The following is a 13,720-nucleotide window of genomic DNA, read 5'->3' as shown; positions in this document are numbered from 1 at the left end:
GAGGACATGTCGAGAACCAGTGCCCAAGCATTAGGAGACTTACCTCCACCCGCCCCCGAAGGAAAGGGCAAAGCCATACTCCACCCAACCCCATCTACCCTCTTGCCCAATACCCCGACCACCACAGCAACGCCAAGTACCCCAGCCAGGTAGACGCCATTAACCTCATGACTTGGGTACAATATTTTGTGAACAAAGAGCTAGCTCAATCAGAGAGTACACAAGCCCCAACTGTAGGGTAGAAGAGATCATCAGCAGCAGTAGATACCGAATCAAGGCAGGACCCTAAGCGGCAAAGGGTGGGGGCCTCCATGACTCCCATCCCCACAACTGTGACGCCATTTGCTAGCTACGACAATTATGTTGCAGAGCTCTTCTCCCAATTGGAGAAGGCGAAGGACGAAAAAAGAATAGTAGTGGTTGAGTTGGAAGCCAAGAAGGAGTTAGTGGCAGCCTTCCAACTGGAAAAGACTCCGCAGGTTGCCACATACCAAAGAGAGATAAGTGAGTTAAAGGCCAGCCTCAATGCCAAGGAAGAAAAGGAGAAAACTTGGAGGCAGCAACTCGAAGATGAAAGCCAGGAACTGGTGGCGCTACAACGTGAATATAAAACCTTGATATTGCAGCACCGGGATTTGGAAGCCCAACTGCAAAGAGTTCAATCAGGCATGGAAGAGTTGGCCGAGAGAGAAGCAGAGAGGAAACATGAGCAAGAGGAGCATCACCGAGAGGTTGAAGACCTCGTAGTCAGAATATTCCTGGAAATAGATGATCAAGAGAGGTTGGAGAGAGATATTGAACACTTGGAAAAAGAGAAGGAGGAGCTCACTCATAAGGGGAAACAATGGGAGTCAATCATAACATCCCTAGCACACAAGGAGGGGGAGAGCTCCACGGAGATGACGAAGGGAGCTGAAGAGTGGACAATCCACGCTGAAGAAAGGGTAAGAACCCTCACCTGGCTCAAGCAGAGAAAGACAAAACACTTGCAAAAAGCAAAGCAGAGGGCGCCTAGATGAGCTTCCAAATGCAACAACGCACCTTCTTGAGACTGTAGATGCTGCCACAACCTAGCGGAGTTGGCCCATGATTAGAAGAACAATTCCACTATCTCCTATTGGCAGGCCTAACCCTGCAGGAAGTGGACGCTCTTGGATTCCTAGAAGAAAAGAAACAGGAACCAAGCCTAGAGAGGGAGGTGGATGTGACCTTTGAAATAGGATCACATGAAGAAGAGCTTGACTCACCATCTCCTTCCCCATGGCCTGAAGAGTAGCAACACGCAGACACTTTCGTAGAAAGAAAGGCAGCACTGAGGGAAAAAAGAAAACAATCGGTGGAGGAGACAAGGAGAAAATGGAATGCCAAGGGAGTAAAGCCACCCCAGGCACCTATCCCACCATGTCAGGATGACACCCTAGCAAGCTTCCACGCCCACCTTGTAATCAGAAAATGGCAAGAAACGGCCAGGAACCCCTTCAATCTTAACTTCCAATTCCCCATTGCCTTGCATAGGGTTTTACCCATCAAGGTGGTGGAGGAGGTGATTAACATCAAAGACATGCTTGGGTAGAAGTTGTTGGAGGAGAGAGCACAAAACCCCACATTATGGGTCATTAAAGATGTCGAATTTTGGCAAAATAAAGTTTTTGAGGTACCAAGGTCTGTATCCGACTATGAATGCCAACCTACATGGAGAAGAAGGGTCTGCGACACCAACCTAGACACTTGGATGGCCTTTTGCAATACTCAACCCTTCAAGAGGAATACCCCAACCTTTATGCCCTACCCTCAAAGGGTCAGAGTGAATTTTGACTCCAGTGTCCACGGCTGCTACAACTTCCCTGTAATCTATAACCCCCATTGTACTACATATGAGGATGTCCTCGTCTTCACATAAAAAAACTTGTACGATACCCTAATCCAATTCACTAACAAGTTCTCTTCTTGCCATGACCCCACCTTTATTACTACTTGTAATTACCTTAGATTTCTTAGGATACTCCTTAGGCAAAATCCCACCCCATAGGAGCGTGGCCTCCCAATACTCTATTTTGATCCTAATGCTATAGATAGTTGTGCGGTGGCTCGACTAATGATGTGATCTACTCTATTGCCTTCATTTTTCTTAGCTCTACTAGAGGACATGAATGATAGCTGCTTCACCCACCACTGCAATCATCCATTCCTCTCCACCACCACCCTTCAAGTCTGCCTAAATCTCAAGGGGTATCTCCAAAGCCACCAATTCCTTAGTAAATCTATTAAACCCCCTTCTCCACCTCACTCTGAGATGAAGACTAACTTCTATCACAACTATGTAACTTGGGTTTTTAAAAAAAAAATCACAGCCACTGCACCTAGGGGTCCTCAAGTTAGGAGCGTCCGGTGGCTTCGATCGGTTGGCTTCATCCCTAACCCCCTAGCCTCATTTGGATTCCCCATGACACGTGCTTAGGGCACATCAAGGGGAGGACATACCTAGGTGAATAATTCTCACCTATGGTTAGACTTGTCACCCTAAGCCCCTATACCGCACCTCCCTTATGTACCAACTAGGTCCTCAAGTGTGGGGGGACACCACCGAGGGCTTGCCCAAGGTAGACCCATCTCCCAGTCCCACAAGCATTGGCACCATACACTCCACAATAAGGCATAGACCCCCATAGGTAATGCATCCTTCTTTTCTTTCCATGTACTAACAAAGACCTCGCTACCAACTCTAGAGGCCCCATTATCCATGCAATGCACTCCCCATCTTCTGCGACAATGTCACCATATCGATGAAACGAAGCAGAGACACACTGAGGTAGCCCCAATCAAAAAGTGAATGAAGAAGATAATTTGGAACAACGCACGAGACAACACGCACGGAGGCCAGTAGAGGAATTTGTCCAACACAATATTCAATTTCGAAGGCATAACTCCCTCCAATAGGTCCATAAATCCCTCAAACACTAAGGCTCGTTCCAGATTCAAGGGCCTTTCAATTCCATAAATCCCTCCAACATGTCCATAAATCCCTCAAACACCAGGGATCATACCCAATGCAAAGGCCTTTCGGTTCCATAAATCCCTCCAACACCCCCCCAACACGGCTTGTATACAAACTTAAAAAGCCACTTGGCTATCCCAACAACACTGTCCAACCCACCACACAGCAAGTGCAATGGGACTGGCACTCAACTAAGAGGGGGTAATGTTAACCCTCAGGCGACTAACAAGGTGAAAAATATAGAAAATCTGAAGTAGAAGACAAGGCTAAGGCAAAAGTGGAATGGAAGATGAACGCACACCAAGAAAAATTGGGAAACACAAGAAGTGTGAAAAACCCCTAAATCAAGGAGAGGTGCATAAGAAGAAAAAGCGCAAGTCAATACTTTTGTAAAAGAGCACAAGGCACACCATGATTTATTTTAAGAGTGCCAGGCTCTGACCCATGCAAATTGTAAAGGTAGATTGGTGGTAGGAAGGAAGCTAAGAAGATAGGAGAACAATGGAAAAAAGGGCCTAGGCTATGGCCTGCCATGTAAAAAGGGGATGACCGCCCAAAGGGAATTTAAGGCTTTGTATATAAAGTTCAAAAGATGAATGAGAGCTCATTCTTTGGTGTGTGGCAATAAGAGACTCACCTTTTTCTCTTCTTCTCTTCTCTTTGCTTGCTTGTCTATGCTTGAGGGAGGGAGTGTGAGAGAGTGAGGGAGTGAGTGTGTGAGGGTGAGGGATCAAGGAGGTGAAGCTCTCCACCATCTCCTCTCTCCTTCTTCTCTCCTCTTGTCTTCTCTTCTCTTGTCTTGCGTATGGCTATGGAGGATGGAGCTTAGAGGTGGAGGCTTGAGGATGCTTGAGCTTACATCAAGAATCGTGGAGCTATCAAAGTGCTTGAGAGAATAAGCAACTCAATCAGGCATCAATGTAAGCTCACTACATTTTTAGAGAGCTATGGCTTGACAACTATGTGAGAGGTAGCCATTAGTGCTCGCTTGAAACGCTTGAACAATAAGTGGTGTGTGGGTCTTGGCAATAGAGCTTGTACTCGCCTCTACACACACACACACACACACACACTCTCTCTCTCTCTCTCTCTCTCTCTCTCTCTCTCTCTCTCTCTCTTTGTGGTAACCACTTAGTGTGTGGCCAACCAAGCTAGCCATAGGTTCTAGAGATTCATGCATGCAATATGAGAGGCGTAGGTGTGAGATGTTTCTAATTCTACACATAACCGAAATTTAATCCCACCAAACCACATATTCTCCCCTGTTACAAGACATATCATGGACACGGACCATGCGGCCAAAAAGAAGTAGAGGAAGACCAAGGAAGCCCAAGTCAAAAAGTGAATGAAGAAGCTTATTTTGCCTAGGCAAGAAAAGTGGAGGAGAATGCAAGCTCATGAAAAACGTGGGAAAGCACCAAAAATTCTAGCAAGGTGCTCTCAAGCATGAAGGAGGCTCCCTCAAGGATGAATGATGCTCTCTCGAAGGATGAAGGAGAGCCTCTGAGGGCTCTTGCAAGGAAAGCATAGGGTGCAATGTACTTTATTTTATAAGAGGGCCACGCTCCCTCCTGTGCAAGTTGTAAGGTCTAAAAACGAACATAGGTGAAGGGATAAGGCAACTAGAAGGGAATATGAAAAGAGGACATTGGCAAGATGCCCGGTCATGTAAAAAAGAGAATAGGTGTCCAAGGGATTTAGGGCTTGTATATAAACCTAAAAAGTGAATGAGGAGCTTATTCTTTAGTGTGTGGCAAAAGTGGTCTCTTCTTCTTCTCTTCTTCTCTCCTTCTTGCTTGTGTGTGCTTGAGAGAGGGAGTGTGAGGAAGTGTGTGTGTGAGGGTGAGGGATCTTGGAGAAGAGGCTCTCCATCATCTCCTGTCTTCTTCTTCTCTTCTCTTCTTTTCTCTTGTCTCGCACATGGCTATGGAGGATGGAGCTCGAAGGAGGAGGCTTGAGGTTGCTTGAGGGAGGAGGCTACTCATTCAGGCATCAAGGTAAGCTCACTACATCCCCATAGGATTGAAGGTGTGTTGGCTAGGTGAGAGATAGCCATTTGTGCTCACTTGAAATTCTTCAAGGCAATAGCGTCTATGGGTCTTGGTGGTGGAGCGTGAGCTCCCAATACATTTTGGTTCCATTGTCGGGACCAACAAATTCAAGCTTAAGCACTTGTGCACCTCAAATCAAGCATTGAAGTAGGGTTGTATCCCCAAATCGGTACTTGATATAGGTAGGAAAATTGGGGTTTTTAATCTTCAAAACAAGTAAGCATTTTGGGTTTTTGATGAGTTGACAAGTAGGATGAATCATTTCAGTATTTGGGTTTGATTTTTGTTGCATTTAGAGTAGGATAGGATTGAGAGATCGAAGGCAATCATTTTAGGTTTTCTATTGTAAACAAGCCCAAAATAGGAAAAATGGGGTTGCAATCCATTGATAAGGCATAAACACTAATGGGGCAACACTCAGGCATTAGAACAAAGGTTTAAGACCCAACGAAGGGGGTTGAAGGCTCACTTTTAGCTTCTTCACACACACACACACACACACACATAGAGAGAGAGAGAGAGAGAGAGAGAGAGAGAGAGGGGGGGGGAGAGAGAGAGAGAGAGAGAGAGAGAGAGAGAGAGAGAGAGAGAGAGAGAGAGAGAGAGAGAGAGAGAGAGAGAGAGAGAGAGAGAGAGAGAGAGAGAGAGAGAGAGAGAGAGAGAGAGAGAGAGAGAGAGAGAGAGAGAGAGAGAGAGTCCAAGGCCAAAGAAACGGATTGATTGACTTGTGCTGGAGTTTTTTTGGCCATTTGAGGTATACACAAATCTTGTCCCTTGTTCCCTTGTCTATTTTTGCATTTTCGAAGTTTGTGTGGCCTAGCATGCCCAAAATCATTGCCATTGATTTGATTTTAGCCTTGATTGAAACCATGGCAGTCAGATTCAAACACGATTGATAGAGTTCGATTCCTAGAATCAAACTAGCACTGTCTAATTTCGAATAATCGGACGGTCCGATTTTGTAAATTGGATCATTGGACACCACCTAGCCCGCGTCCATTGGCACGTGACCTGTCTAATTTGGACAATCGGACTCACACAAATCGGATGCCCCAAAAATGGACCACCTAGGAATCAGGCGAGCCTAAATCGGACAAAGAAAAATCAGACCATCGGCCACTCGGACACACTATAATTGGCTAGACCAGTCTAAATCAAATGCATAACAATTAGATGCCATAATTGGATTGGTTTGAATTGGATGCATAGAATCGGCACTTGAAAATTAGACGTATGATTCTTGGGATTGGACATTGTAAAAGCAGACACTGCAGAAGCAGACCAAAATTTTAATAGGAGAAATTGACAAATTTAGTGCATCCCATGCAAAGCAAAACACCTCATGCAATTGAAGAAGTCTCTGAAATCCTTACAAGCACAATTGACCTTAGAAATCACAACTAGATAGCTAGACACAATCGCTAACAATCACGTTAGCTTTTAGCCATTTTTAGAGTTGTAAAACTGACCCCTAGATCCCCATGTGACCTTGATTGAGCTAAGTAGTGTAGCACAGATCCTTGAGACCAAAGACATCAGCCAGTGATACTCAATATAAAGCCCTATTCGGTCGAGAACTTAGATTGGAGTGTGAAAGCTACATTCGTTGACTTGTGTTTGTATCCACATTATTTTCGAACACTTAAAGGGCACTTGGAAAAACTAAAAGCCTAATTTCGCACAGTGCATGAAAAAGAGCACTACGTACACATTAAGTAAATGTAAATTGAGGATTGTCTATAAATAAAAAGAAACATACTTAGACTTAATAAGTAGAATGAATCCACCAATAGGAGACAACCCTGAGACCTAGATGGGTGATCAAGAAACCCCAAATTGGTAGGACCAAGTGACAGATACTAGCCACATCGAAGGAGCAATACCATTGGGAGCACAATGCTGCCCGATTGGATCAACCTCATTAACAACTCAGTGGAGCAGGAGAGGATAGACATGGCAGAACCGAGTACAAATCATGGAAACGAAGAGCTCGACCTGGGCGATTTCCCAATCAAAATCTAGTGGATGGTGGATGAATACGACACATAAACTAGGTTGGACTACCATGGAAAATTGTTAGAAGACATCATAGTGGACCTTGAGGAGGAAAGAAAGTTTGCACAAAAAGCCTTGCAAAGCATAGTGGCATACAATCGACAACAATAGATAGGAGATTGCGGCAGGACATAGAAATGTGAGAGGTCTGCTAGCCCTAGCAAATAGAAACCAAACAAGACCAAACACAGAGAGGAAAAGAGTGCTAGAGGCAGACTTGACACTAAGCGAGCTTCTAGCGAAGCAACTAATAGACAACACATCGACAGAACAAAGCGCAACATTACTAGCAACATCGTTGCTTGTAGGATTAGGAGTTACATAAGGCTCTAAGAGCCAATCAAGGATCCCCACAATGGCGAAACAACTAGAAAAATACTAACCGAGCAACAACCCATATAGTTTTTGTAGAGTAGTTCAAGCAGATCTACGAGGTTAACGGCCTCATAGATCTTGCTCAGCGCTCACAAGCTTTCGGCCTATGCTTAGGTGATAAGGGTAGAACATGGTACATAAGCTTAGACGTTACGGAGCGCAACAATTTCAATGACCTCAAGAATCTCTTCATTAAGAGATTCATGGAGACTGGGTACTTGGATGATCTTATCGTGCGGTTGATGAATGCCAAGCAGGGGGACAAAGATGACATCAAGGACTACGTCACTCATGTGCAGAGTCTCTACAAGAGAATCCCACTAATAGCGACCCACCAAGAGAGCGGTGTCCGTAGTGTTCATCAAAACGGAATACGTAGCGAGGAACTCTACAAGGCCTTGGTAGACAACTCAAGCTTGTAGTGAGATGCACTAGCTAGGGTCTTTGAAGAGGCCATATGAGAGGGGATGACCAACTTAAGGAGAGAAGCTCCAGGATCTCAAATCAAGACGAAGCTAACTCTAGAATCCCAGAAAGGGAAATGACATCTAGCGAACAATTAGGCCCAAGTACCCAAGCAAAGGGAAGGACACTGACCCAAGCTAGGATCTAGCAGAAATGAAAATGAAGCTGGCTAGACTACAAGAGATGATGAGAAGGCCCACGTAGTCACATGTCCAATGCATGTATTGTGGTGGAAACCACCTTTCAGTTGAGTGTGAGGACCCTAGGTCCCGACCTTGTGCCAATTACGGAAGGTTGAGCCATGATGCCATGCACTGCTGCAGAGTGCCATGGAGACTCCCATACTCACATCCTTAGAACCAGCCTTACCAAAGGAATAGGCCTTCAAATTTCTTTGGGAGAGGAGCCCTGTTGGCCCTTTCAGCACCTAACGATGCAAAGCTAGCCATCCCTAGGACGGAGATCAATCCCATAGGCATACCTAGGCAACCTAGACCTTATGTAACCCATCCATTGAGTGATGTTCCAGTTCACTATGTGGAGGAATCAAACAATGACAAGCCTTACGTGAACCCCTATGTCTCATACGATGAAGAGGGCAATCAAGTTCTCACGAACTATCGACCAGTGCCAGTGATGGCTTTAGGAAGAGGCAAAGGTAGAGGCTTAGGAGGGAAGACCCAAGATTCGAGACTTGTGGTCACCCAGGACACATCTCTTCGCTCCCTTGAGAGGGAGCAAGCCAACCGAGATAAGGCTGATCTTAGATGTGCTGAGTGTAGAATCACCCACCTTTTTGCCAATTTCCCTAGGCGAAGACCATCCTCTAGTTTGGCAATGGTACCATTAGTTCCATTGGGACTGTTTGGTATCAAGACACTCGCAAGGGAGGCCACACCCATCACATTGCATGTTATGACCCATGCACAGATGAAGGAGGCTGGCATATCATTGCCAGGGCCTAGTAACATGGATGCAGCCTCAATCAGAAAGAAAAGTCGTAGGCAAAGAAAGAAGAAAAGTGAACCAAAGGCCACATTGAAAACCAAAAGCGCAACAAGACTACCTATGGGAAAGAAAGTCACGAATGCTAAGGCAGAAACATCCGCTCCAAAGATGGCTGAAAAAGGGAGTGCCAAGGTAGGGTACTATCCCAGCCAAAAACACCAACTCGAAGCCATAGAAAAGGTCAAGGAATGGGTGAGAGAAGCCCAGGAACACCTAAAGGATGTTGAGCCCATTTTGGAGGATGAGATCGATGACCTCTCTAGCATGAGCACACCAGTCTCTCCCACACAACAACTAAGAGATGCATCCCTAGCACCTCAAATCGTGCTGCCTAGACAGAGCTTGAATGCCATAAGCCAGCAAATTAGTCGATGCTATTGGCCAAGAAGCAGAGAATTAGGAAACAAGTAAGCGGCTAGCAATCTTCTCACAATGCTAGTGACCAACCCCTATAACTTTGAGCCTAGGATATCTACTTAGGCAGCATTTGACACTATGGCACGAGCTAAAGCAATGGGTGGAGGGATAGATGGAGCAAGCTATTGATAACTTGTAAGGCCACGACATAGTAATGAAAATACTGAGCCTGATGCTACACTCAATACCCAAGACTTTGCATGTTAATACTTTTTGGGAAGGCACTGAAATGCACACGATCTTGCCGGTCCTAGCTCTAGGTGATACCACGAAAGGGATTGTAGACACAAGGGTAGGAGTTAGTGTACTTAGCCACGTAATACTCTAAGCTTGGGGTAACTTGCCTATTGAGAATGCTAGATTCAATGTCACACTAGGGCTAATGGGAACAAAAGTGAAGCCATTTGGAGTGCTGAGAAATTGGCGATTGAAGATTGCAAGAGTTCAATTCTCTATGGACTTTATAGTCATGAAAGCAGTGGACTACAATATCTTGTTAGGCGATCTTGGATGCTCAATTCATGAGTCACAAAAGACTGGATAATCGTGTGATCTCCCTAGGCAATTGAATGGAAGCACCAAGAGTGGAGATGGATACTTGAAAGACTACGCCAGTTGACCTAGACACCATCTTAGTTATGCTCAAGGGCGACGCTCATATCAGGAAATCATACGGGCCACTAACTAAGTATATCCCTTGCCCTAAGAATGAGCGAGATTGGATGCATGTGCTAGCCATAATCGATCTACCATTGTTGGATAACGAGGAATATGAGCAAGCCACTAAGGCAGTTAGTAAGCCCAGAGACACGTCCTCAATACCAATTTGCATGATGGTTAGGAGCTTGCATGGACAATCCACCTCTATCACATTTTACATCCTGAACAACAAACGAGACCTCCACAAGATCTTAGAGCACCTAATGGATAAATTGGTTGGTAACCTAGTCGCAAATCTTAAACCACTCAAGGATCTCTTGGATGAACCTAGGGGGTGATGGACCAAGGTGCACAACCTAAACTTGATGTACAATTGGGCCTTAGCCACCGTTAACAAGGAACCGCACTTAGGAGATGACAAGTAGTTGGATGAGGACGATTCCAATGATGAGTACAAAGATTGTTGGGCCTTAGCCACCGTTGACAAGGAACCGCACTTAGGAGATGACAAGCAGTTGGATGAGGATGATTCCAATTATGAGTACAAAGACTGTTGTTCCTCTAATAACGAGAGCAAAGAAGAGATCGGCAGGGAGGGGCACAAGATTGAACAAATATAGACAAACTCCAAACCACAGAAAAAGAGCATCTTCAGAATTGAGAAAGGAGTTATGCAAATGGGCTGCGATCATACCTAGTTGGAGCACATAGGAGCAATTGATTATGAAGCAGGTCTTGCCCAACCAAGTGTCGCACCATTATTCAGAACAGAATCACCATCAAAGCTATGACCTCCACGAGAGACTCTCACTTCTAGCAAAGATAGAGAGTTAGATTCTGAGTCAAAAGTAAGCTCAGACAATGACCTTAAGATAACCAAGCCACCGAAGACCAAACGCACTAAAGGAGACCTACCAGTCCACCTAAGGCATTGAAGGTTGAAGGAGGAAAAGAGGAAATAGCCTAGGAATCTGCAAGAGCTGAGGAGAAGAGGAAGCTGCAAGACTTGCCAAAATGATTCATAATATTTAAGAAAGGCAAGAGGATAGTGGTCTTGTTAGGAGCCAAAAGACGAGGGCAAGCGAACGAGCTTATAGAAGGACATGCCATAGTCAAGGAGTTCGATCTAGCTGAGGAAGGGGAAATGACTCGACTTGTTTTTATGGCCGACAACTTGACCAAGGAAGAGGAGGAAACTCTTATTGCTCTCTTGTGAGAATGCATAGACATATTTGCTTGGTTCCTCAACAAGCTAAAAGGGGTACATTCGAGTGTCGTGACTCATAACATCCCACCAATGATACCCGTTGCAACATCGGTCAAGGAGTGACCGTATCTGATGAATCCTAAATATTCTCATGCTGTCAAAGAGGAAATCGGTAAGTTGCTAAGAGCATGATTTATTTATGAAATCAAGCACACGGAGTGGGTATCACCCATAGTGATTGTAATGAAGAAGAATTGAAAAATCAGAGTGTGCATCAATTACAAGAAAGTCAACGTTGCCACAAAGAGAGACAATTATCCACTACCATACACTGAGTATATGGTTGAGAGGGTGGCACGTAAAGAGGCCTACAATTTCTTGGACGGCTTCTCTGGATAGAACCAAGTGCAAATGCATCCAGATGATAGGCACAAGATTGCATTCGCTATCTAGTGGGGCATCTTTGCCTATGTAGTCATGCCCTTTAGGTTGACAAATGCACCAGCTACATTTCAAAGGCGCATGTGCGCCATTTTCAAAGACATGATTAGGCAAGAGTTAGAGGTATTTGTTCATGATATATGTGTCCACTCCAATTGGAAGGCACACCTAGGAAATCTTTGAGTAGTCTTTGCAAAATGTAGATTGCATTGTCATCTCTTGTTGAACCCCTTGAAATGCAAGTTCTGGGTGAAGCACAGATGTATCCTAGGGCACATGTGTCAAAGAATGGCATTGTCACTGACTTCTCGAAAGTTAGGGCTATCGTCGATCTTCCACAACAAACCGATTACAAGGGAGTTCAGTGCTTCCTTGGCCATACGGGATACTATTGACAATTTGTGTTAAACTATGCATTAATCGCTAGGCCTTTACACAAATTTGTAATGTGTTCGCTTGTCCGCTTGTGGGACACATCTTAGCAGCCCATCGGGAGGAGTGTCTAGAAGGCTCCACCTGGCACTCGCAGGGAATAACACAGGGTTTGCGATCTAGGTCTTCCCGAGTCTGCCCTGAGCGGGAGTGTCCAGCCGTTCCCACTTGGGATCGACCCGAGGTCAGGGTTCCTTTCCAATCAACAAAGTCTCTAGGAAGAAGCTAGCATCGAGCTCTAAATGTACCACTTTGTGTAGGAACTACAGAGTCGAAGCGGATTCATGTTGCACTTGGTTCATGGAGAATGGGAAATGAGAGGGATATGAAGGTCAACTTCTCTGCCATGCGGCATAGTCCCATTCCTTTCCCCTAAAATAGAATAAATCGAAAATTCTACATCTACTGACACTAGGTCTTCATTGTCTTATTATCTCATCATTTGAGAAAAGTTCCCAGCTAACCGGGACCACCCTTCCGTAGGATAGACCTATGTGACATCCATCGCAGTTTTCTCAGTTTGCTTTAATTATCTAATTACCTAACACATTACGTTTTGACTTAAAAAATCAGCTTCCTTAATTAAACAAATTAATCACGGGTTCCTTCATGTAACTTAGGCACTGACACAAAAATAATGCCAAGCAAGTTCCTTTTTCTCCAATAACTGCTCTTTATTTATCAAAATTATGGAGTACATCCAATATCACACTCAAAGGCTATCCTAGCAATCTACAAGATTTCTGTGCCAAGCTTCACCCGTTGACTAGTACACGGGCCTCGAGATCCCATCCCGAGTCATGTTGGCCTCTTGTGCAGGATCTCAAGGCAAGGGATTTACAACCAGAGCCTCCCCTGGCACCCAAGCGTCCTCCCGCTCCAAGCAGCACCCACGGAGAGACCTCTCGCGGCAGGTTAGGTCCATATACCCGGTGCAACTAACAACCCCCTTGGATAGGGCCAGGCAGTTAGTCGGAGGTAACTGTTCCTGCCTCTCCCTCCAGGCTTTCAACCTGAAGCATTAAGTGTTTCCCTTGAATTAGTTCCTTGAGCAAAGAGATCAAATAATGTACCTAAGTACAAGCATGAACACTTCGACCGACTGCTAAGGTGTGACTCCTTTTTTCCTGGATGCTCCCAACATCCGATCTTGGGTCTTTTTGCGACTTGGCGAGATCCCAATAATTTCAAACAAGATTACGCAAGCAAATGGTCTTGGTAAGTTAACTTATTTTTGACTTGCCCTTTTCCCTTGGGTTTTACCTTAGGGTATCTTAGTCCCTAACTCAAGCAGTAGCTGGTCAGTCAAGGCAACGGGCATGCCTTATTCGCAATCCAACCAAGGGTCTTTTAATCTCTAATTCCAACCAAGCTCAGTTAACACACATGGCAACACATGATTCTTCATTTAGACTTTCAAGATGCAGTCTAGATGAAGGCGATCCTTTCAATTCTCTTAGTGCAGTTCTATGCAGGATTTCCCAATCAACCTTAATCATTGTGCGTTTAGTATAGTTGTACCTCCTAAATGACTTTTATCTCTCTTTATTCCTAGCAACGAGTACTTTTTTCTAATGCACCGGATCACATGTGACTTGTGTCTATGAAAGTCTA

At 44.9% G+C, this 13,720-nt stretch overlaps 1 pseudogene; it reads left to right on the top strand.

Annotated features, from left to right (window-relative positions):
* Positions 1-311: 311 nt before the first annotated feature.
* The window catches only part of LOC148031534 (1,4-alpha-glucan-branching enzyme 2-2, chloroplastic/amyloplastic pseudogene), a 48,749-nt pseudogene continuing 35,340 nt past the window's right edge, over positions 312-13,720 (top strand).

The sequence above is a fragment of the Lygodium microphyllum genome, chromosome 9, assembly GCF_053477565.2.
Source record: "Lygodium microphyllum isolate KBCC chromosome 9, Lygodium_microphyllum_v1.1.10, whole genome shotgun sequence".
NCBI classification, from domain to species: Eukaryota; Viridiplantae; Streptophyta; class Polypodiopsida; order Schizaeales; family Lygodiaceae; genus Lygodium; species Lygodium microphyllum.
This window is presented reverse-complemented; position numbering and strand designations above follow the sequence as displayed.